At 36.1% G+C, this 22,331-nt stretch overlaps 2 non-coding genes across 2 annotated transcripts; one reads left to right on the forward strand and one right to left on the reverse strand.

Moving 5' to 3' along the window:
- Window positions 1–4,806: 4,806 nt before the first annotated feature.
- On the forward strand, window positions 4,807–4,913 carry LOC121208989 (small nucleolar RNA R71). The gene has a single exon (XR_005904108.1). It is a non-coding gene; the product is annotated as a small nucleolar RNA R71 (small nucleolar RNA).
- Window positions 4,914–13,671: 8,758 nt separating this feature from the next.
- LOC121209087 (small nucleolar RNA R71) lies at window positions 13,672–13,778 on the reverse strand. Its single transcript, XR_005904204.1, has one exon. It is a non-coding gene; the product is annotated as a small nucleolar RNA R71 (small nucleolar RNA).
- Between the last annotated feature and the right edge of the window lie 8,553 nt (window positions 13,779–22,331).

The following is a 22,331-nucleotide window of genomic DNA, read 5'->3' on the forward strand; positions in this document are numbered from 1 at the left end:
TCCTATGACTAGACTACTCCGAAAGGATGTTAAATTTGAATGGACGGAAGAATTTCAACAGAGTTTCGAAGAATTGAAAAAGTTATTAACTGAAGCACCAGTGTTGATACAACCCGAATCAGGTAAAGAATTTGTGGTGTATAGTGATGCTTCTCTAAATGGTTTTGGGTGTGTACTCATGCAAGAAGGAAAAGTGGTGGCTTATGCTTCGAGACAGTTAAAATCTCATGAGAAGAATTATCCTACTCATGATTTGGAATTGGCTGCGGTGGTATTTGCTTTGAAGATTTGGCGACATTATTTGTATGGTGAAAAGTGCCGAGTATATACCGATCACAAAAGTTTTAAATACTTGATGTCACAAAAAGACTTGAATTTGAGACAGCGAAGATGGTTGGAGTTATTGAAAGATTACGAGCTTGTTATCAATTATCATCCAGGAAAAGCGAATGTGGTTGCCGTTGCTTTAAGCAGAAAGTTGTTGTTTGCTTTGAGAGTTATGAACACTCAGTTGAAAATTTCAGATGACGGTTCGATTCTAGCAGAGTTAAGAGCAAGACCGATGTTTTTACAGGAGATTTCTGAAGCTCAAAAAAAATGATCAAGATTTGCTAGCCAAAAGAAAACAGTGTGAAGCTGATACGAGATCAGATTTCAGAATCGGTTCTGATGGTTGTTTAATGTTTAAAAATTAGATTTGTGTACCGAGAAATGATGAGTTGATTCAAAAGATTTTGCATGAAGCACATAATGGTTGTTTAGCGGTTCATCCGGGCAGTACGAAGATGTATAATGACTTAAAGAAAATGTACTGGTGGAGTGGAATAAAAAGAGATATTTCCGAGTTTGTATCAAAGTGCTTAGTTTGTCAACAAGTGAAAGTTGAGCACCAAGTACCTTCGGGATTACTCCAGCCTATTATGGTTCTTGAATGGGAATGGGATCGGATTACTATGGATTTTATATCAGGGTTGCCGTTAACTCCAGGGAAGAAAAATGTCATCTGGGCAATAGTTGACAGACTGACTAAATCGGCTCATTTTATTCCGGTACGTACAGATTATTCTCTTAATAATTGTATATCCGAGAGATTGTTAGACTTCATGGGATACCTTTGTCAATCATTTCGGATAGAGATCCGAGGTTTACCTCACGGTTTTGGCAAAAGTTGCAAGAAGCATTAGGTACAAAGTTAAATTTCAGCACTGCCTTTCATCCACAAATTGATGGACAATCAGAGAAAGTAATTCAGATTCTTGAAGACATGCTCAGATGTTGTGTATTGGAATTTCAAGGTAGTTGGGAAAAGTATTTACCGTTGGTAGAATTTGCTTATAATAATAGTTATCAGACAAGTTTGAAGATGGCACCTTATGAAGCATTATATGGTCGTAAATGTCGGACGCCATTGTATTGGACTGAACTCAAGGAAAATCAGATTTATGGAGTTGATTTAATAAAAGAAACCGAAGAAAAGGTGAAAGTGATTCGAGATTGTTTGAAAGCTGTTTCAGATAGAAAGAAATCTTATGCGGATTTGAAACGAAAGGAAATGGAGTTTCAAGTTGGTGATAAGGTATTTTTGAAAGTGTCTCCATGGAAGAAAGTCCTTAGATTTGGACGAAAGGGCAAGTTAAGTCCACGTTTTATTGGACCGTATGAAATAATTGAAAAAGTTGGATCGGTAGCATATCAGCTAGCGTTACCACCCGAATTAGAGAAGATTCATGATGTGTTTCACGTATCTATGTTACGTCGGTATCGTTCGAATCCTTCACATATAATTTCACCGATAGAAATTGAACTGCAACCGGATATGACTTATGAAGAAGAACCGATTAAGATTTTAGCTCGAAAAGTCAAACAACTAAGAAATAAAAGTGTTGCACTTGTAAAGGTGTTGTGGCAAAAGCATGGGGTAGAAGAGACTACATGGGAACCTGAAGAACCTATGAAAAACCAATACCCACACCTGTTTATCGGTAAGATTTTCGAGGACGAAAATCCTTAAAAGGGGGGAGAGTTGTAATATCCTGAATTAGGGCTTAATCAGAATAGTGGTTTCGTGACCACAAATCCGAGATAAAAATAATTATTTTATAATTATTTTGATGAATATGATATGATTGCATGATTGTGTGAAAATTTCGTGATGAAATTCTATGCCTAAAGTGCTTAAATTGAAAGTAGGAACTAAATCGAATAAGTTGCAAAATTTGCATTCTAGAAGTTTTTAGTATGAAATTGCATTGAAATATTAATTAGGAGGTCTTAAATAGATATTTGACCAATTTCTAAGTCTATGGACAAAAATTGGACATGGATGGAATTTTTGGAAAGTTTAGTAGTAAGGGCATTTTGGTCATTTAGTTATTAAAATGAATTAAAAACAAAATTAAAAGCCAATTTTTGTCCATCTTCTTCATTAGGACGAAATTTCAAGGGTTCTCCATAGCCAGGGTTTGTTTCAAGCTTCCAAGCTCCATAGTAAGTGATTCCAAGCCCCGTTTTTAATGTTCTTTACGTTTTTGGAATCCCGGTAGCTCGATTAAGCTTATGCTAGCAATAATTCAACCTAGGGTTTATATTTGGAAAAATACCCATAGGTGAAATTTGTGTATTTTGATGTTTTATGATAGAATATGGGGTTTTAAATTATGTTAGACAACTTGTGCTACTCGGTTTTTAGTGAAAACGAGTAAAAGGGCTTAATCAGCAAAAATACCTAATAGTCACAAGTATATGTTAGAGAGAGAATTTGATGTTGCCATAGAAGGGAAAAGTGATCAGCATGTTATAAAACATAGGAATAAGGAATAAAGTTTAATTCCTGAGCCTAGGGGCAAAAGTGTAATTTTTTTAAAGTTTGTATTAAATGCTTTTTTGTTAAATGTATGTACTAAATAAGATTAATTTGGTATTATAGATTAAGAAAAACGAGATTCAAGTCGTGATCGAGGAAAAGAAAAGATTGTGGACTAAATTGCAAAATCTTTATATTTTGGTACCAAGGTAAGTTCATGTGTAAATAATGTAGCATAAATGTTATTTTTAAGTTATTAATGTTAATTATATGATATGCTGATTTTTAATCGTGAAATATTATGCTTTGTGGTTAATATTGAGTAATATGCAAATTATGTTTACTACTTGATAAATATGAATTGCTACCGAGTATCGGTTCCGATATTCCATGGAAGACGGCAAATGTGAGATCGAGAGAAAAAGCCCGTTTGAACCTTAGGAATAGATTAGGATACAAGTGACATGTCACTAGGATGGTTGAGCATCCGAACTCGTTGAGTTGAGTCCGAGTTCGTGAAATGTAACTAGGCATCCGAACTCGTTGAGCTGAGTCCAAGTTCCCGTATGGATGCGAACGCCCGAGCTCGTTGAGTTGAGTCCGAGTTCACTTAGGGGCGGGTTACATGATTTCTTGATTACATATGAGGCACTTATGTGCAAATTATCTATGTATCCGAGTTGTTTCCGATGTGTTCAACGGGTGAAATTTCTAGTGAAATGGAAGAACACTTAAGATGCAAGCGACGTTTTGGTAAGTGTTGTGAAATGGACACTTTGGACAGGTATGTTCTTAACCCTCGGGTTGAAAATAGATACAACAACGATAAGGTGGTAAGATGATGAATGATGTTTAGAAATGTGATATATGTTTTGGTGATACCATGCTAAAGTTGTTTGGTATATTTGTATTGTTATGTTACTTGTTATTTACATATGAACTTACTAAGCATTTATGCTTACTCCTTCCTCTTTATTTACTGTAGTTTTGAACAAGCCAGCTCGGGAATCGGGACGGGTCGAAGGTTCGATCACACTATCCAAAGGACTTTCATCTGGGTAAATGGCTTGTAAAACTTAAGTATGGCATGTATAGCAATATACTTATTTTGTGTAAATAATTTTATGATATGGCCATGATTGGTTGAGAAAATGTTTGATATTAATAAGTCATGGTGATGGTTAAATTTAGATCATGTTTGATATCATGGAAGTTTAATAGGTTATCTAGTTCATAACAACTCATGAAAAGATGAAATTTGCCTTAAAATAGAATATTGCTGCAGCAATGACATGAATTTGAAAAATCACTAAAAATAGTATAAATGGAATTAAATGATGAGCAAGTATGAAATTGAAGCTTAATGAGTCTATTTTCATATGGATTAAAAAAAACAGGCATATAAATTATACTTTATGAGATATTTGAAACCTTGTGAAATAGGGCCAGAGTGATTTTTGTATCCTCTATTCTGACTTTAAAAATTCATAATAAATTTTACGAAAATACTTAGAAGTCATTATTTATATGTAAAGATTCATTGTTGAGTCTAGTTTTAATAGAAACAAACCTCATAGTCATTTAAATTCTGTATAGAGAGATATCTGATTCGTAATACATAGAGGTCAGAGCAGTCGAATCCTGAAATAGGGGAGACTTTAACTAATAAACTGTACTAATTGGCCCAACCAAAAATTATAGAAAAATATTAGTAAATATATATATGAGTATAAATTTAGGGAAAATTTACGGATCTTGATTTTGAGTTTCGTAACTGGAGATATGATTTTTCTTGTAATTGTTACGCGGGTAGCTAGAAAGCTGTGAATGTAGAAACAAGTAATTTGAAGTTCTTAATTTGATAAATTATGTTCGGTAACCCCTCAAGCTCGACTCCGGTGATGGTTTCGAGTGTGGGGGCGTTACAAGCAGTTGCGTCGATAAGTTGCCTTGTTGAGGGGTTCAAGCTATTGTAAAACATTTGAACCTGCAACCATAAAGGTAACCCATGGTGAGGGCACCTTCTCAATTGGTCCTTGTATCTCTCCTATGCATCATAGAGTGTCTCTAGATCCATCTACACAAAAGAAGAGATATCATTTTTCAATTTAGCCATTTTAGCCGGTGAAAAATATTTAAGTAAAATTTTTTCGGTCATTTGTTCCCAAGTAGTGATTGACCCTCGTGGTAATGAGTTCAACCACTGTTTACCTTTGTTCTTCAATGAAAAGGGAAACAACCAAAGGCGAATGGCATCATTAGAAATGCCATTGTTTTTAAAAGTGTCGTAAAACTCTAGGAAATTCGCCAAATGAGCGTTTGGGTCCTCGTCCTGCAAACCATCAAACTGAACAAACTGTTGGATCATTAGGATTGTGTTAGGTTTCAGTTCAAAATTATTTGCAGCAACAGTAGACCTAACTATACTTAACTCAATTCCTGTTAGAGTAGGTTTAGCATAATCATACATAGTGCGTGGAGCAAGATTCTAATTTACTAGATCAGCAACTATTGCAGGAGGTAGCGGGTTTTCCTGATTTTCAGCCATCTCCTCGGTTGTGGTGGAAATATCGTCCTCCTGCTCTTCCTCTATGTATCTCAGGCTTCTCCTTATTTCTCTTTGGTTTCTGCGAGCTGTGCGATCAATCTCACTGTCAAAAAGTAATAGTCCTGATGGGTTTCTTCTAGTCATACACTATAAAAACCTACCAGAAGCAAATAAACGAAAAATTAGAAAAGAAAAAAAATTTTAAATTGCAATAAAAGTAAAATGGCTAAAGTAATAAAAATCGAGTGTTCCTAATATCTTAGTTCCCTGAAAACGGCGCCAAAAACTTGGTGTGATGTGAATCGTGATAAGTTTTATAATTTATGAATGTCTGTTCTCGAAAAGTAACTATTATCACGATAAAGGCAAACGCACCTTATCGAGCAGTAGTATAGCTTATGGCAAGACCGGGATGTCGAACCCAAAGGAACTAAAAGTACTAGTATAAACTTTCTTTTTATTATCTAGCCTGAAAATAAAGGGTTTGTTTTATCTAAACTAATTACTAAACAAAGAATGCAGAGGAAGTAAATTAGGGAAATAACATTTGGGAAAACTGAATGATTTGGACAATACCTAAGGGAAAAATCCACCTAGACTTCACTTGTTATTAACTCTGAATCAGACGATTTATTCACTTGACTTGATCAGTAGAAAACCCTAATTTATATTATTATCTCTCTCGAGACTAACAATGTCTAACCTTAGGTTGATTGATTAAAATCTCTTTCTAATTAACCCCCTAGTGTTGCATTAACTCGATCTATGGATTCCCTTATTAGGTTTCACCCTAATCCGGCAAAATCTTGTCACCCTATCTCTAGGCGTGCAATCAACTTTGCTTAATTATGTTAGATCTACTCTTAGACAGGGACTTTTGCTCCTCTGAATAAGCACATCAATACTTGAATCAATATCCTGGAATATTAAAGCAAGAATTAAGAACTCTTAATTAAGAACAAGTCAAATATTTATCATACAATTCAGAAAGTAATAACAAGATCCTTCTTAGGTTTCATTCCCCTTAGGTATTTAAGGGGTTTAGTTCATATTTATGAAAGAAAACATCTCAAAAGAATAATGATAACAAAACAAAAAGAAAACCCAAAAACTCTTGAAGGGAATTGAACGGAGATCTTCAGTCTTGAAGGTGAATCTGGCTTCTCAGATGGATCAATCAGCTTTCTTCGAGTAATTCCTTGGCTCCTACTCTATGTGTCCCCTGTAATCCTCCTCTCCTGTGTTTAAATAGGCTTTAGAATGAATAAAAGCCCTCGAAAGTGGCCTTTTTCGAATAGGACTAAACTTGGGCTCGACAGGGACACGCCCGTGTGACACGTCCGTGTTCGATTTCTCATTCCGTGTTCAAGGCTGTTAAATAGACAAGGCGTGTGGTCTACCTGTGTAAGGAAGTCCAAGCCGTGTTGATTTCACATGTTGGTCCATTTTCTCCATTTTTGGCCTGTTTCTCATTCTTTTTACTCTCCTATGCTCACCTAAGTATAAAACATGAAATTAAAGGATTAGGAGCATCAAATTCACCAAATCTAAGGAGAAATCATCCAACCATGTGCTAAGCATGGGATAAAAATATGTATAAATTATGGTTTATCACTATGCACATAAGACCATATTAATTTAAACCATATAGTTTTCAACTTTCATTATTTACAGATTTGCATTACTTAACCAAACAAAAACCAACATGATTTTTACCACTTATAACACATATACTAATCATACTTTAGAAATTAAACATATCAATAATATTTATTTAATTATTTTACTAATCTCATTAACATAAAACATATCATATCGCATATACTTTATATTTCTATTAGCTGAACATATTAATTAAATAACATGGCATTTGAGCACTTAATATAAACATTAATCATAATTCATTTTCATGTACTCAACTTACAACAATACATTCATTTATCAGCATTCTTACATGCGCATATTAGCCTAAGTTGAAATATACCTCATGGTTAACAAAGCAAAATTTTACAAATACATATTATCATATCTAAATGACCAAATTTCACTTGCAACATAATCAATTCATACATTGCTCACTCGACTACGATTAATAATTTTTCATATAATTTAACCAAATCAAAACATGTCAATTCCATATGCTATAAATCATGCCAAAATTTCATATACACAACTAAATCAATTTATATATATATTCGGTCATTTAATATGACTTCCATATAATAGTTAAAACATATCCATTCTAGCCATCATAAACCAAACATAGATAGTCAAATAGCATAGCCAAACATACATTCATCAAATACACATATATCTTTAACCTTTTTGCCAAAATAAACTCATCCATAATCAAACTTACTACACCTCAATATTAATAAACATATCAACTTCACTTCCTCTATATGCCATAACCGAATTTACCTTAATATCAACCCACATAACAAAACCTTAACAAAGCATATCAACCAAGTTCACATATATTTATCTATGTATAAACTATAGCCGAATCACCAAAACCACAACCAAACATAACCATAATTTAATCAAACCTTGAAATCGAACTTAAATAAATAAACAATCCATTTTCGCATGGCTTATATATATACTCATACCAAAATCAACATATCCAAATATAATATAGCCTACACATGCCATAGGTTCGAAATTCAACTTATAAAGTACCGAAAATAGTCGATAGTGTGATAAACTTCGCTGACAATCCCCGAGCTTGTAACTTGACTCCAAAAATCTATAAAATAGAGGCAAACATACACACACAGAGTAAGCTATCATAGCTTAGTAAGTTATAAGCAAATAACAAATCAATGACATTTATAATTCAATACAACAAAATCAAATTTTGCTATTATGTTCAAATACAATTTCAAACTTGCCATTACATTTATCAAACATATAATTATGCCACAAATTCAAATTAGCCGAATGCACATATAGATAATATTATGCCACAAATTCAAATTGGACGAATGCACATATAGATAATAACATAATTAAATTTTCACTTCTAAAATCACATATATTCACTTGTATCATATTCAATTTGTATCACATACCAAATAGCCAACTTACCTTAATTTCAAATAGGAAATTAATTATCACATACTTGATCACTTTAGCTCGATTACACATTCGATCACAACTTATCATTGTCTATTGAACCATTCGGAACTGAATTGGATGCTTGGATAATCACACATTTTGTACAATGCCAATGTCCCAGACGTGGTCTTACATGTAATCACATATCGATGCCAATGTACTAGACGTGGTCTTATTCGCACACATATATCGGAATCACATATCGATACCAACATATTAAAAGTGGTCTTACTCGCACACATATATATATGCCATTGTCTTACTTGCACATCACATATCAGAATCCTATGTCATGACATATATATCCTATCTATTCTTAAGGCTCATACAGGGCTTTCGGATGTCGTAACTCGATCGAATCGAACTCGTAACCATTACTCTTAAACATATATCATTTTAGCACATTGTCAAACAAGTATAATAATTCAATTTAGCATTTATAATATACATATATTGAAATTTACAACATTTATTTGCCTATAAACTTACCTCGGACAACGATAATTAATTCGGGACGACTATTCGACAATTTTGGTTTCCCTTGATCCAAATCTGATCTCTTTGGTTCTTGATCTAAAAATATTCAAATCAAACTTATTCAAACATAATTTCATTCAATTTAGCCCAGAAACACATAAATGTGAAAATTACCATTTTACCCCTAACATTTAACACTTTTTACAATTTAGTCCAAATTACACAAAATACAAAACATGCAAAATTTGCACACAACATGCTTAGGTCGAATGTTACCCATGCTCATACAAGTCCATACATTTCATTTTTTTCATATTTTAGTCCCTCAATTTATTATTTTTGTAATTTAACGCTAATTACTCAAAATCATCAAAAATTCCAATACAAAACACAACGCTCAAGTATTCATCAATGGCATAACTCAAAATATTCATCAAAATAAGAAATTCAAGCATTGGCTTTGTACATTACATTGCAACATCTCAAAAACGTAAAAATTATCAAAAATCGAGCTAGTTACTTACCTTAATCAATCTAATCTTTCACCTAACCCTTAAAGGATTTGTTTTTCTTGCTTTATTTTTTATATTTGTTCAACCAAAAAGATGAACACTTATGGCTTTTAATTTTATGTTTTATAATATATTAACTTATTAATCAATTTACATGAATTTCATTTTACGAGCCTAATGACTAAATTATAAATAAATCAAAAGTATAGGGGCAAAATTGTCATTTTGCTAAAATAGGAATTTGAATTAAATTGAATTGAATAGAATGATATTGCTTTGAGCTGAATTTATTCATTTAGATCAAGATAAACCAGTACGACCCTAGATCGAGGCAAAGAAAAAGTTTCGGATTAGTCGACTTCATTTTCTACGTATATTGTTGAGGTTAGTTCGTACGTTAAAATAGAGTTTTCAATTATGATTTAAATGCTATTATTGCATAATATTAAATTGTATGTTGATGGAAAAATTCAATGACGTAACGATGATCATCAACGAATGAAAAGGGATAACTTCGGCTATCAGTTATGAAAAGGGATGGTGACGACCATAAAATTATGAAAATGGATGGCTTCAGCTATCGTACTATGAAAAGGGATGGCTTCGGCTATCAATCTATGAAAAGGGATGGCTTCGGCTATCAAATTATGAAAAGGGATGGTGACAACCATGAAACAATGAAAAGGGATGGTGACGACCATCAAATTATGAAAAGGGATAGCTTCGGCTGTCGAATTATGAAAAGGGATAACTTCGATTATCGAATTACAAAAAGGGATGTGTCAACCATCGTATTATTATCTCGTGTAAGCTTCAGTAAGAGCTTTCAATGTAAATTACATTGGTTTGATGAAAGGTAGATAATGTGTACCTTGTGAAAATTTAAGAGTATTAATGTACATATATAAGCTTTTGAGCTAGTTATTCTCATGTTGGATTGGGCTATACATTTTTTATGATTGTATATTGTATTGGCAAGATTAGACTATATGTGTTCCAAAATTACTAAGCATGAAATGCTGACTTTGTGTTTATTTTTCTATGTTTCGTAGTTATCAAAAGCTCGTTGGGGTTGGAAAGTCGTCGAAGATCTATCACACTATCTATCGGCTCTTCTGTACTTGCAGATGTTTAATTTTGGTTATAATGGCATGTAAATGGCTAATGTTAGCCTATCTGATTTGGTTGTGGAAGTTACCATTTGGTTGGTTTGCATTTTTGCCTTGTGTTCGTGAAATGGTATATTTTGATGTGCATATAGGTTGCCTTATATGTTTGAGGTATGGTTTAATATGGTAAAATCATAGAAGATAAAATGGTGGTTTGAATATGTACTTTGTGTAAGCCTTGAATTGTTGTGAATTGGTGCTTGTATGAATGGATTATATGATGTTTTAGTGCACCAGTTACATGTAAATTATATGACCATTTTGAGCAAGTTTTTGTATGCCATATATGGTACATTTTGGTATGTCTTAATGAGTAAATCAAGTGGCAAATTATGGTATATTTTTGGTCAAGCCCTTGTTGAATAAATGATCCAATTGTGTTCATATTTGAAAATATTTATGAACTGTCATTTGAGGTGCCTAAGGGCATATTGGTTGTATGTGTGCATACCAATTGTATAAGGCTAGAAAATGCATGGTTTTTGTACATTATGATGGTTTGATTATATGCACAATGTTGAGTGTAAGTGGATGCTAAATTGGGTGAGAAATGTGGCTTGTAAAATGGCCTATTTTCATCCACACGGGCAGAGACACGAGCGTGTGTCTCGGCTGTGTGTGACACACGGTTAGGTGACATGGCCGTGTGTGCCCCTATAGCTTTCAAAAGGGTCGTAAGTCAGGCTGTTACATGGCCTAGCACAACGGCTTGGCACATGAGCGTGTGAGGTTACTTCGAAGGGTACACAGCCTAGGACACAGGCATATGGCTTGGCCGTGTGACCAAGTCAGAGAGTTACACGGGCACAGACATGGGCCGGGACAAAGCCGTGTGTCCCTATTTCAAATGTCCACATGGCCTAAGACACGAGAGTGTCTCTTGGTCATTGATCAGTGATAAACGCCAAATTATACATATATATACCCCAAATACTTAGCATATTTATGTATGTTTATTACTAGATTTGTGGATTTTGGTGCTCTTAATCCAGTTATTTCATGTTTTGTACTCAGGAGAGCACCAAGAGTCAAAAGGAGCCAAAAACGAGCTAAAAAGGGAAAAAACGGGCCAAATCGAGAAGATGACATGGCCTAAGCCTTGCCACACGGGTATCTCACATGCTCGTGGCCTTCGGGGGTGTCGACCAAGGTTTTCATGATTCACACGGCCTGGCCATTAAGCCTACACGGTCATGTGCAATTTAATGGATCGAACATGGCCTGGTAATCACGTCACACGGGCGTGGCACACGGGCGTGTCCCTTTTTCAATGAGTTGTATTTTACACATAAAAGGGTACTTAGGGAGGAAGAAAGCCAATCCAAAGCTTATAAACACCCTAAGTGTGACCTAGAAGGGGGCCGCTCTTTCTAGAACTTTTCTGGAATATAGAACCGCACGCCGTGAATTATTTGAAGGAAGCCAGACGATCAACCTCAAAAGTCGGAGGTACTTCAAGACTAAAGATCTCTCTCAGAATTCCTTCAGGGGTTTTAGAGTTTTCTTTATGTTTTTTTTTTATTTTCATACTTTGCAGATGTACTCTTATTCTATTATGAACTAAACCCCTTAGATACCTAAGGGGGATAAAACCTATGATGGATCTTTTTATTATTATCTGAACTGTATGATAAATACTTGATTTGTTCTTAATTATGTGTTCTTAATGCTCGAGTTAATATTCCGGGTATTAATTCATGATTTGTGTGCTTATGCAGAGGAGGAATAGACCCTGCCTAAGAGTAGATTTGGCATAATTAAGCAGAGTTGATCGAATACCTAGAAATTGGGTTATGATATTTTACCAGATTAGGGTGAAACCTAATAAGGGGATCCATAGATCGAGTTAATGCAACCCTGTAGTGTTAATTAGAGAAAAGTCTTGGTTATTCAATCTAGGGATTAAACGTTATTAGTCTTGAATAGGGATAATAACTTAACTTAGGGATCTCTACGGAACAAGTCAAGTGAATAAATCGTCCGGTTCAAAGTCAGATAACAAGTGAAATCCAGGGGGATTCCTCCTTGGGTGTCGTCTTTATCAATTGCTTCTCTTCAAGTCATTTTCCAAATTTTCTCTTTGCTTTAATTAAATTAGTTAATTAGTTTAGATAATTAGTTTAGTAAACAAACCCTATTATTTCTAGGTTAGATAATAAAAAGATAGTTATTACTAGTACTTTTGGTTCCCTTGGGTACGATATCCCGGTCTCGCCATTACTATACTATTGTTCGATAGGTGCGCTTTCCTTTTCGTCATGATAATAGTTAGTCTAGGTTTGGTCTTCATTATAAATATTTATTACTTGTTACGAATCACGCTCTCAAGTATTTGGCGCCGTTGCCGGGAAACTGAAATATTAGGAACACTAAATTTTTATTACTTTAGCCATCTATTTTTCTTGCAAATTTATTTTATTTTATTATTTATTAATTTACTTTTTATCTCTCTTAGCAGGTTTTTATAGTTTATGACTAGAAGAAACCCATCAGGACCATTACTTTTTGACGAAGAAATAGATCGTACAATTCGCAAAAATCAAAGAGAAATAAGGCGTAGTTTACGATAACGGAGAACGAGCAGAAGACGATTCTGAAACCCCAACCGAAGAGATGGCCAAAAATCCAGGCGATCAGCTGCCTCCTGCAATTGCAGCTAATCAAAATCCTGCTCCACGTACTATGTATGACTATGCTAAACCTTCTTTAACAGGAACTGAGTCTAGTATAGTTAGACCTGCCATTGCTGCGAATAATTTCGAACTAAAACCTAACACAATTTAGATAATACAGCAGTTTGTTCAGTTTGATGGTTTACAGGATGAGGATCCCGACATGCACTTGGCGAATTTTCTTGAATTTTGTGATACATTCAAAATCAATGGCATTTCTGATGATACCATTCGTCTTCGGTTATTTCCCTTTTCATTGAGATACAAAGCTAAATAGTGGTTGAACTCGTTACCACGAGGGTCTATCATTACTTGGGAACAAATGACCGAGAAATTTTTACTAAAATATTTTTCGCCAGCTAAAACGGCTAAATTACGTAATGATATCTCTTCTTTTGTGCAAATGGATTTAGAAACACTTTACGATGCATGGGAGAGATACAAGGACTTACTGAGAAGGTGCCCTCACCATGGGTTGCCACTTTGGCTTCAAGTATAAACATTCCACAATAGTTTGAATTCCTCGACTCGGCAAATGGTTGACGCAGCTGCTGGCGGAACCATCAACAACAAAACACCTGAAGAGGCTTATGAATTCATTGAAGAAATGTCACTAAATAAATATCAGTGGCAAGTCATGAGGACTAAGACAACAAAAACAGCCGGCGTTTATAATGTCAACTTAGTTACTATGCTGTCAAATCAGGTAGAACTTCTCAATAAAATGATTGATAGTTTTCTTGGTTTTACGCAGGTACATCCAGTAATGAGGTGTGACTCAAGCAGAGGAGGTGTGCATACAGAATATCAATCCTTCAATCCCACAACAGAAAAGGAACAAGTCAACTATATGGGTAATAATAACTTTAGATCTCAAAATAACCCATACAGTAATACTTATAATGTAGGTTGGACGAACAACCCAAATTTCTCTTGGGGTGGTCAAGGGAATCAAAAGCCACAAAATCCCCAGGGTTTTCAACAGCCACCTTATTAACAAGAGAAGAAACCAAACCTTAAAGAGATGCTTTCTAAATTTATCTCGGTGTCAGAAACCCGTTTCCAAAATATGAGACAGCACTTAAGAATCAACAAGCATCGATCCAAGGACTCGAAATTCAGATAGGCCAACTATCCAAACTAATCTCTGAATGACCACAAGGTAGCCTACCTAGCAATACTGAACCTAATTCGAGGAAACACCTTACTGCAATTAGTGCCTAAGATAAGGAAAGATTCATTACACCTGAGCCAAAATTACAGTAAGACAACGTGTAAACAGTAATGATCCCAAACAAGTAAGTACAACTCATGAACCTCGTGTGCCATATCCTAAAGCGATGACGAAAGACAGAACAGAAGAACAATTCGGTAAGTTTGTCAAACTCTTAAAGAAATTACATATTAACTTACCCTTTATTGAAGTTCTTTCGCAGATGCCCAACTCAGCAAAATTCTTAAAGGAACTTCTGAGCAATAAAAGGAAATTAGACGCTACATCGCATGTGGAACTCAATGCAGTCCGCTCAGCTATTCTAAAGAATGAGCTACCTAACAAATTAAAAGATCCAGGGAGTTTTACAATTCCTTATTTAATTGGTAGTCTATCTGTTAATAATGATTTAGCTGATCTAGGAGCAAGTATAAATGTTATGCCGTATAAAATGTTTAAACGACTAGGTCTCGATAAACCCAAACAGACTAGGATGAGCATACAATTGGCTGACAAAATAGTTAGATTTCCTAAGGGTATTATTGAAGACGTTCTCGTTAAAATTGCTAAATTTATTTACCCAGTAGACTTCGTTGTCTTAGATATGGATGAGGATAACGAGGTACCTTTAACTTTAGGACGACCATTTTTAGCAACTGCCAGAACCATTATTAATTTAGGCATAGGAGAGCTAACACTTTGTGTAGGTGACGACGCAGTAACACTCCAATCATGCGACTCAGTCAAAACCTCTAAGACTCAAGCTAATGCTATAAAACTTTTCAATGCTAAAACTAATATTCAATCGTCCTTGCAGGAACTTCTTCGAACCAAGACAACAGAGACAGTGTGCTACATCACAAAGAGAATAAAGACGTCCATGAAGAACGAAGACTACGGATAGATGAGCTAGACAAATGGCGAGAACACAAACTAAAAACACATGATAAACCGAAACTACGCAAAAACAAGCCCGATACCTCTCCTAATCAACTTAAGGTTGGCGATACAGTCTTGCTAGATGCTGTTGATCCTCACATTGTCACTACCACACCAAATGAGGAAATCTCTCTTATGGTACTCAGTATTTTTCCATTCGGTACGGTTGAGGTGAGTCATCCCAAGTTCGGCACTTTTAAGGTAAACAACACCCGTTTAAAACCTTATTTTAAAATTTAAAACAAGAATGAGGAGTATGAACTCCTCGAACCACCATGATCATTCAACGGACAGGTAAGTCGAGCTTAGACTATAAAGAAGTGCTTCTCGGGAGGCAACCCGAGCACTAACATATTTTGATTTCTTTATTTTTAACTTCTCACACTTCGAATCAATTAACTTAGTCTTTGAATTGCAATGTTTTTTAGCACACACGGCGAGGCACACGGGTGTGCCTAAAGCCGTGGCCAAACAGGGGAAGAAACACGGCCGTGCGATACGGCCGTGTTGAAGCAGGACATGATTTCCCAAAAACACGGGGTGCGATAAATCCCCACGGCCGTGCAACATGGCCGTGGGTGTACTTGATAGGAGACCACGGGCGTGGCAATGAAAACCCATGGGTGTGCTCGGGACAAGGCTCGATTCTATTTTTTCGACACGGACGTGCGACACGCCCGTGCCATTCAGCTGTGTACAACAATACACAGGCGTGCTACCATAAAACACAGGCATGGAAGAAGCAAACAAAGCTAGGCATGGCCATACAATATGACCGTGTTTGACACACGCCCAAGACACACAGGCTTGGGACAGTAGCCGGGCACGACCCAAATTGAAAAATTCAAAAAACACGGGCTCACCCTCAAAGTACACGGGCGTGGCCCTAGGCCGTGTGCACCTTCACTATATAAACAAACCACTTTTCATCTTCTCCCTCCTTTCTAAACCCTAGCCGAAAACTCCTCTTTCCCACTACCTAATCCTTATTCCGGCCACCATTCCCAAGATTCTCACTTCCCCAACCCTCAAACCACCCTGAAATCCATTCCCTTTGCATTAATCCCCACTTTCCCCTCTCTATACCCTCTATTTTTCTCACCATACAGCTTCCTCTTCGCGTCACCCGCCTATGCTCACCACCACACTCCCGTGCACCGCCATACAGCAGCTTTTGGTTCACTTTCTCAACTTTATTTTTTTTTCAATTTATATTGCTACATTAGTATTCCACATGTTTTATATAGATATTGTACTATTTTGCTTTAGACAAGTTAGGAATTTGATTTAGAATTTTCTATTTGACTTATTTAAGCCACTAAATAGCATATACTAGTTTTAGGCCTCTTGCTTAACTATTTGATGTATCTTGGATTCTATCAATGCTCATATATTTTTAAGTACATTGTGTCATCATCAAGAGGAAAGAAGGCCGCGGTCCCACCTTCAAAGAGACATAGGGTACCGGGTTCTTTCTCGGTGCATGATACAGCCGAAGTTTAGCACCCATTCCTAGAATTTTTAAAAGCTTCGCAGGAGGAGCTATTTCAGATATTACGGGCACGACCCATCACCACAGGTCGCTGCATCGACTGGGATGCCGTAGAGCAAGTCCAGCTCACTGATGGCATCTGCACCCTCCTATCCATAGACTTATTTAGAGCTAACTTTAGAAATATGCTCTACTTTTTATTTACAGGTGGTGATGACGAGCAATGACGACCCAGGCACCATTCACTTTCGATTAGGCGGTCTAGTTCGTGCGATGAGTGCCCAGAGTTTGGAGTTGCTCTGGGACTTTACACCAATGAGTTTATGGAGGAGGAGGACATGAATGCACTACCACGCAATATCCACATCTCCCTCTCCTTGTGCTGGAAGGCTTTGGCACCACTCTCCCCCACCTACGACCCCAGCCGCTCGAAGGCCTCAGCTCTCCCCCTTCCCTACGGTATCTCCATGCCATATTGGCACACACATTGACCGGCAGGAGAGAGAGCACCGACGTCGTCACCACCCACGATGCTTACTATTTATGGTGCATGGCAAATGCACACGTGGCCGACTTGGCCTACTTCACTGCTCTCGCCATTCGCCATCAGATCGAGCGACATAGGAAGGGAGTGATCTCCATCGGTCCCTACGTGACGCGCCTTGCCAGACACTTCGACCTCCTCAACACCGCGGCCCAATCATCAGCGCTTACCCTGATAGGTGAGATGTCCCCACAGGGCATCACGACTATGTTACACATGAGGATGATCGAGCGCCGATGTAGGACCGGTCCTCCTCAGTACCGTCTCTCACATGCCATTGACAAGGAGGATCTTGAGGACATCCTTGATGATATTCCCCCACAACATGAGGAGCCTTCCACCGCGCCACCTAGGGAACGACCAGCTCATGCGGCTGCTTCATTGGCACACCTTTCCGACCGACTCACCCATTTCGAGCAGTATTGCACTACACAATTCGAGATGATCTACGAGCGAGATCGGCGACGGGACCGACAGATGGATGATATGCAGACCAGATGCAGCAGCTGTACCAACACTTCCACATTGCCACTCTAGCACCACCACTTGAGGGCCCCACCGACGAGGATCATTGAATCCTCCTATGTTTTTATTTATTCTTATTTTTATTTTCTTTATTTTAATTTTATTTTCATTTCAATTTTATTATTTTATTTTGAAAGACATATCTATATTAGTAAATTTTCCTTTTTCCATTTTCTGGTATTTCTATCAAGTAATTCCACTACGCTCTCTTCCACACCAACTCTTAATAAGCTCTTCATGATTCTACAGACTTCCAAGCAAAGCTGCTAGGAATATTTTATGGAATGGGGAAACAAAAGGGAAACAATACCTCACAAATGCCATGTTCAACGACCCAATTTCTTCATCTAGCCAAGAACAATGGAAGCTACCACTTTCCCCGAACACTCCATCCTCAGAATCAAGCTCCACATCCATATAACAGGGAGTTTCACCTCCTTTCCTCTTATGATTTTCTTTATTTTGAATAATATATCTTTGTACATTGAGGGCAATGTACATCTTAAGTGTGGGGGGTGAACATGAAACCTAACTTTTTGCATTATTCTCAAATCCTGAAGTTTGTCTTGTGCTTAAGTGATTTTCTCATAATCTTGATCGAATAAATTCTGATTGATTTATAATTATTGTTGGTATGTCATGAATTAGACCATGGGAATTATGCATGATTATTTGATTATAGGACATTAGAGAATCGAGCATGATAAGTTTATATTTTGAAAACTAAAATTTTTTAGATTATTTTCCTAAATTGAGGTATTATCTTGAAATCTTAAGTATACAGGAATGACATCAAAAGTGCAAATTTTTGGTGAGATTTTTGAGCGTTTTGAGCATATAACTTTCTCTCTTGCTCACTTCTTTTGTGGTTTGAGTGTGTCAACATTGAACTGCTATTCTAGAACTTGCTTCAATTATACATACCGAGATCACACGTATGATTTGATATACTGAGATGATAAAGGCACTTAGGATTTAACCATTTACTCCATAAAAATCCTTCCCACATAATTAAACCCTTAATGAAACCCCTTGAGCCTACTAACCCTTTTTCACTGATTAACCCTCATCATTAACCCATTAACCCATTATTGTTGAAATCTTTCTACTTAATTTGACGCTTTTTATCGAGATTGAATTTAATATTGTTACCTCGCTATGTTCACCATTTTTTATTACTGAATCATGAAGTATGATTTCTATATTGTATCGATTTGATTTGTTCTTAAAAAAATGTAATTCTCACCAAGCTAAAGTTGTCATGAACTCATGTAAAATAGTTCTAGATATTTGTTTGTGGTTCAGTAATTAAGTTTTTGATAGTGGGGTAATATATTGAAATTATCTCGATTCTAACCTTTGTCTCTTCAACTTGTATCCATACTTGTAACCTAAATCCCGTTACAACCATGAAAAGACCTTTTGATTAGTATATCATATCAATTACAAGTGGTGGATATTTGATTTTCGTGCAAGCCTATGGTAATTACTTTTCATGTTAGACAATCGAGTGCTTAATCTTGAACCTTAAACACTTTGAGTGATTTGAGTGAACCTTTAATGAGGATGTCATCTCTTGTATATTTAGGACTAAAGTTAATTACTTAGAGGAAGGAGATTACCTATGATTTTATTATCAAAATATTTGATTTAGATTGTTTGAGGCTTTCAATGCCCCTATAGTTGAATTCTCACAATATGATTTTCTGTGGAATAACTTGTAACATTATCAGTAATGATTATGTGATTGAGAGGAATGAATTCTAGCAGTAAATGAGAATTTTGCTTAAGGACAAGCAAATGCTTAAGTGTGGGGGGTATTTGATAAACGCCAAATTATACATATCTAAACCCTAAATACTTAGCATATTTATGGATGTTTATTACTAGATTTTTAGCTTTTGGTGCTCTTAATCAAGTTATTTCATGTTTTGTACTCAGGAGAGCACCAAGAGTCGAAAGGAGCCAAAAACTAGCTAAAAAGGGACAAAACGGATCAAATCCAGAAGATGACAAGGCCTAAACCTTACCACACGGGCATCTCACACGCTCGTGGCCTTTGGGGGTGTCGACCAAGGTTTTCATGATTCACACGGCCTGGCCATTGAGCCCACATGGCTGTGTGCAATTTAACGGATCGAACATGGCCTGGTAATCACGTCACACGGTCGTGGCACACAGGCGTGTCCCTTTTTCAAAGAGTTGTATTTTACACGGAAAAGGGAACTTAAGGAGGAAGAAAGCCAATCCAAAGCCTATATAAACACCCTAAGTGTGACCTAGAAGGGGGCCGCTCTTTCCAGAACATTTCTAAAATATAGAACCACACGCTAGGAATTACTTGAAAGAAGCCAGAAGATCCATCTCAAAAGCCGGAGGTACTCCAAGACTGAAGATCTCTCTCAGAATTCCTTCAAAGGTTTTAGAGTTTTCTTTATGTTTTATTATTTTCATACTTTGGAGATGTACTCTTATTCTATTATGAACTAAACCCCTTAGATACCTAAGGGGGATAAAACCTATGATGGATCTTGTTATTATTATCTGAACTGTATGATAAATACTTGATTTGTTCTTAATTATGTGTTCTTAATGCTTGAGTTAATATTTCAAGTATTAATTCATGATTTGATGTGCTTATGTAGAGGAGAAATAGACCCTGCCTAAGAGTAGATTTGGCATAATTAAGCGAAGTTGATCGAACGCCTAGAAAGAGGGTTACGAGATTTTTCCAGATTAGGGTAAACCTAATAAAGGGATCCATAGATCGAGTTAATGCAACCCTAGAGTGTTAACCAGAGAAAAGTCTTGGTTTTTCAATCTAGGGATTAGACGTTATTAGTCTTGAATAGGAATAATAACTTAACTTAGAGATCTTTACGGAACAAGTCAAGTGAATAAATCGTCTGGTTCAGAGTCTGATAACAAGTGAAATCTAGGTGGATTCCTCCTTGGGTGTCGTCTTTACTAATTGCTTCTCTTCAAGTCATTTTCCAAATTTTCTCTTTGCTTTAATTAAATTAGTTAATTAGTTTAGATAATTAGTTTAATAAACAAACCCTTTTATTTCTAGGTTAGATAATAAAAAGATAGTTATTACTAGTACTTTTGATTCCCTTGGGTACGATATCCCGGTCTCGCCATTACTATACTATTGTTCGATAGGTGCGCTTGCCTTTTCGTCGTGATAATAGTTAGTCTAGGTTTGATCTTCATTATAAATATTTATTACTTGTTACGAATCACGCGATCAATCAGCTGTAAACATCACAGCAATAATGTGCAAGCGTATACTATCGATGCATGTATAGTAGACAGATGTGAGTCTGCCAGATATCAATTCCACAAGGATGGTTGTCTTCTGTCTCTTAATGTCGGTGCAATAACTAGATTGAAATGAGATAAATTAGAAGGATAGTTGACGAAGCAATAACTCGAAAACATTAAGATAATGTATGTTATGGATAAACTAGCATCCTCAACGTGGATCTTTAGCAGAATACAAAGTACTCACAAGGTATAAAAGATAGGTAATTATTGGCGCAATAAAATTCAAAATATGTTTTACCAAACGCCACTCCTCTATTTAATTTGGGACTTAACCATGCATATTAACCTCACATTCTGATGAGGGCAATACAGCACTATTAAGAACAAGCGGGCTAAATTCCTTTATCCCTTACTCAACTTCTGCTGTAACGCTTATTAGCTCAAACTGTCATTGCAGCTTCCAGTGTTAGTGACTGTAATAACACTTCTGTGTTTAAAACATTCAAACCCCCAAGATTAAATAATAAAAACTTATTTAATAAGATAACATTTAACCAAGAATTCATTGTACTTCTGTACAATATAAAATATAGATTAATCACAAGCGTTTCCAAAGAAATAAGAAAGAATCGAGTGGAGAAGACTATTCATATTTACTCGACTAAATCTCTCGATTTTCTCTTGTCTCGCACTTAGAACTCCTTGTTAGGAATAGATCTGCATCAATCTGCACTTAGAATTCCTCTTTTCATTCTTCTCACGTTAACCTTTTATGTTTGCCTCAATAGTACAAATGTCCTTCCCTCAGGATTCTTCTATCCTTGTTCGTACAAGGTAGTTACATCGGACTGGACAACTCACGTATTTTTGGTTTTTTTATCTAGATAGTTATCAATTACGTGACAATTTTGGACGCAATATGGAATGAACTAATGCAGCGTCATTAGTGCGGAAAGATTGAAAAATTAAGGATAAAATAGGCTAGGATTCACTGGGTTATAAAATGAAATTTACTAAACTGAAAATGCTAAAATGTATGCTAAGGAT

This window comes from Gossypium hirsutum, chromosome A10, assembly GCF_007990345.1.
Source record: "Gossypium hirsutum isolate 1008001.06 chromosome A10, Gossypium_hirsutum_v2.1, whole genome shotgun sequence".
In the NCBI taxonomy this organism is placed as follows: domain Eukaryota; kingdom Viridiplantae; phylum Streptophyta; class Magnoliopsida; order Malvales; family Malvaceae; genus Gossypium; species Gossypium hirsutum.